The sequence below is a fragment of the Anarrhichthys ocellatus genome, unplaced genomic scaffold (genome assembly GCF_004355925.1).
Source record: "Anarrhichthys ocellatus isolate YVR2014 unplaced genomic scaffold, GSC_Weel_1.0 scaffold1673, whole genome shotgun sequence".
Classification (NCBI taxonomy): Eukaryota; Metazoa; Chordata; class Actinopteri; order Perciformes; family Anarhichadidae; genus Anarrhichthys; species Anarrhichthys ocellatus.
This window is the reverse complement of record NW_022281647.1, coordinates 1-4,158: the sequence shown is the minus strand read 5'-3', so window position 1 is coordinate 4,158 and position 4,158 is coordinate 1. Positions and strand designations below refer to the sequence as shown.

Here is a 4,158-nt window from a genome sequence, read left to right as displayed (position 1 = left end):
GTTGTCTAAACCTAAATAAGTAGTTTAGTTGTCTCAACCTAACTAAGTAGTTTTGTTGTCTAAACCTAACTAAGTAGTTTTGTTGTAGTTGTGTTGTCTAAACCTAATTAAGTAGTTTTGTTGTCTAAACCTAACTAAGTAGTTTCCTGTGAAGACAGAAGTTTATTTTGAAAAGACTGTTTTTATGCAGAAATTGAAACGTGTTGCTGGACTTTATCAGGAAAACGCACAAAAAATGAAGAGTAACTTTTCATGAGATATCATACGAACCGTTATTTGAGGAGACGTTGATCGTGTTGACATTATCCTTGACGTTGGAGGCTAATATAATTCTGAATGTAAACAACATCACCGTTCTTTTAAATGGGCTATTGATGCTACTGTATAACAAGATCAATATGAAGATCTTAAATGATATGACCTCCTCCCGATGGTCTTGCTGTGGAGAGATGTTTTACAGACTGAACCATTTTTTTCTTTACATCAGTGACATACAGGTGAAGCTGCAGTAGCAGTCTCACCATCTGTCCCTTAATTCTGCTGCTGACACTTTTAAAATCATGGACTTTCTTTTGTGGATTATTGAAAGCAGAATTTAAACATAGCACATGTGGCGCTGGATGCGTAGCCTTATATGGTATGTTATTATTGAGGCTCATCAACAAGTCGGCAAATCTGACAGATCTCATTCGAGCCGACCGTACGAACGGAAGTTAAGATAAGGATACGGGAATGAGGTCCGTTATCTGTTCAAATGTGATAACAGAGTCATCGTGTTTGATCAGCTGTTCTCATGAAAAGTGACTCTAATAGTTGTTTAGTGTTTAGAGGGAGAAGCTCAACCTGTTTACTTTCTCTCCTCCACACGGTCGACCAATCACAGCGCTGAGTGGGAATGGTTGTCGGAAAGTTACACATATTATTTCTGACGTGGGAGAAGGAGGGTCGACCAATCCGATACGCTCTCCTGTTGGATTTAAACTGGCAGCTGGAATATATCAGAATCATAATATCAACTAAAGTAATGAAAGCTCTTAAACTAGATTTAGTGGCCAAGATCAGGCAGAAATGCAGAACCCACCTCATTGGATATTGAGGCCTTAGTGGTTCACATTCATATCATTTAATTTGCAATTACTGAAATGAGCAGAAACCAGAAGACATGCATGGTGACATACCCGCTGGATACATTCAGAGAACCAGCATCTGCACTGTTTTCTCTCCTGACTGCACATTGAATATGATTTTTACAGCTCTTCACCATAGCAACGGCAGCTGAGGCTCATGGGTACTGTAGTATTTGAAACCAGAAACACACACGTTCATATAATCGGTAAACTGCTGACTCAGCGTTGTGTACTCACCGTGCGGGTCGCTCAGGTTCTTCCTCCGAAGCTCTTTTTCAGCTGGATTTGGCTGAGTGGTGTTTGTGAGGACGTGCAGGAGGAACAGAATAAGTCGGCCCAGCGAGCATCACATCACTTTATAACCTCCCCGAGAAGGTCGCCTCAGCATGTGACCTGCTGCGCCGCGGCCGATTGGTCCGGCCGGTCCCCTCCGCCGGTCATAAAAGGCCTGCTGTGGTCAGCGTGGAATACCAGAGTGAAGCAGGCTGCAGACGTAAAGCCACCACTGGCTCCCTCTCTGTCTGAGGGCTATCTATGGAACCTGACTGCCTCACTGTCCTCATCTGTCTTTGTTTCTCTGGACTCGTCCATTCAGACTGTCCATGGACATCAAACCTCCATCTCTCTCTTCATCTTCCATTTTAATCATATCACAGTTTTTGCCATCATTTCTTTCTCATGTGATAACCTCAGATAAGCCCCGCCCCTCTTAGCTACTGTTTCTTTGCCTGTCGATCTTTCTGTTCCCACATGACACGTGCACAGTTTACGATGAGGACAGCGCTGGATTTAGCGCCCATCATCAGTGCTGAAGTCCTTGTATTCAGAAAGAATAAGAGAAAAGCAGCTTCCCATATTCAGCCACGTCTGACACGTAGAAACATCAGTTCATCAGCTGTAGATAGCTAGACTTGTTCTCCACGTCTGCCTTGGAGCCTGTCAAAGGCTCTTTAAAGATGGCTGCACAGATGCTAACATGTTAACTCAGCTCTGTAATATTGGCAGATAATATTCAGCAGAACTAAAGAATCCTCTTTGTTCTTGTTCTGCAGGTTCTAGACGCTAGGTAGTTAGCATTAATGTGGAAATATCTGAACAACAAACGGTTTATTGACATTGATCGACGGTTGAAGATATTTTGTGAGTGTGCTTTGTGGATATCATAGAGAAAGTAAAAGATATGAGCACGTATTGCAAACAGTCAACAAGCACAATAATAATAATGACGAGAAAGACAAAATCGAACTGCAATTTCTTTGTAATATAAGTACATTCAGAACAAAGTGTTACTATAGATTACATCATGTACTTGCTGATGTTTTGTTGGGTTCGTCTGTGTGTCAGCAGCATTATGGAGAAACTACCAACACGATTATCATGAAAGCTGGTGGAACGGAGGAGCACAGACCGATGAAGAACCCAGTGGATTCTGGTATGAATCTGAATCCTGCTTGTGATTGTTTTTCACTCTTGTTAACATTACAAGAAGTCTGCGCTCTTCTAGTTCTCCATGTTTCACTTTGACAAAAGAAAAGTCTTTAAAGGACGAGAACTGATGAGTCATCGTGTTCTCAGATCTCAGGCATCAACTGAAGGAGTTCCGTGTTGTTTGGTCAGAAGTATCCCAAAGAAGAAGCAGGTTGTAACACGGCAGAGACGTCCCTGAACCGAAATTTAGGCTTCATCTTAATCTCTGTGATCCCTCGTCAGTGGATGACAGTTATGAATGAGGCAATGACACACACACACACACACCTTTCATTCACTGATCGTGTGACACACACACACACACACACAGTGGGGCATCACCAGGATTTGGACGGCGGTGTGTTGTGATACGTCAGATAAAAGTGATAAATCATCTGTGGGATTAAACGAGAAGCTTTCAGCTTCAGCATGACGCTGTTGTTTCTCTTCAACCCTCTGATGGAAAAGCTCGTTTTCTTTAAACAATCGCCAAAACTACACCGTTCATCACAGACGGAAGCTGTAAAAACATAATTCATAATTGTCAGATTGCAATTATCCCGATGGTCCTTGAACATAACGTGTTCTGTAAAAAACAACCAAAACTAAGTTTAAAACATTTTATTCTTCATGTTCTCATGATAAATGTCTCCTCTAATAAAGCATTCACTTTAACCAGAGTGTGTAAAACATGTGAATAGTTTCATATTTATTGTTTCCAACATTGGTAAAACTTGTAGACACTATAAACATGTTGAATATTTAGATTATATTGTTTTCCAATTTTTGTAAAATCAATGATCAAAGAAATTCAACTTAGTATTCTTTCTTCTTTTTTATGATTAATATCCTCATAACTGTTGTTCTGCACTATTCTGTTTCATAGAGATGAAGGACTTCATGTTACAGAGACCATCAGGACCACAGAGAGGAGAACGCCTCTAAACTCTTTATTCTGTTGGTGACTCTCAGAGGAGACGACGTGTCCTCGGTCGTCTCCTCTGCAGCCTCTTCAAACTACACATCTCATTAAAGTGACGGCAGGTTTCACAGCAGTGCTGCTGATCGCTGCATGTCTGTCTCCACACACAGCAGGCGGACTTACAGAGACTCAGAGAGGGTTCACGTCCCTGCAGGACTCTGCTGTGGCTGCAAATCCTCCAGCAACTTTGAGGCACTTGTAATAATTGACTCTCTTTATGTCGGTGAGTTATTGGGCTGGCAGGGTCCCAGTGGAGGTTACTTCGGGACCTCGGGGGGCTTTTGGCATTCCTGCTGAAGCCGACGGACTGTTTGATTGGAATGTCGTTGCTCAGAAACAGATCTGGTCCAAGTTTAAGTACTGTAACCTTCTCACCAAACCACCGTCGGTCTGTGAGCGTTTTGGATTTCTCTAGAAGCGGTAATAACACGTATCACAAAGTGTCTGTTTCCTCCGTGTTGAGTTTCTTCTCTGGTCCCTCCATCCCTCCATCCCTCCATCCATCCATCCATCCCTCCATCCATCCATCCATCCATCCCTCCATCCCTCCATCCATCCATCCATCCATCCATCCCTCCATCC

General features: G+C 42.5%; 1 protein-coding gene across 1 annotated transcript in view; it reads right to left on the bottom strand.

Moving 5' to 3' along the window:
* Window positions 1-1,427, bottom strand: part of LOC116377781 (myosin-7B-like) — a gene marked incomplete at its 3' end in the record, with an annotated part of 7,207 nt that extends 5,780 nt beyond the window's left edge. Inside the window, exon 1 of the mRNA XM_031839509.1 lies at window positions 1,365-1,427. The remainder of the gene's footprint in view (window positions 1-1,364) is intronic.
* Window positions 1,428-4,158: the final 2,731 nt, after the last annotated feature.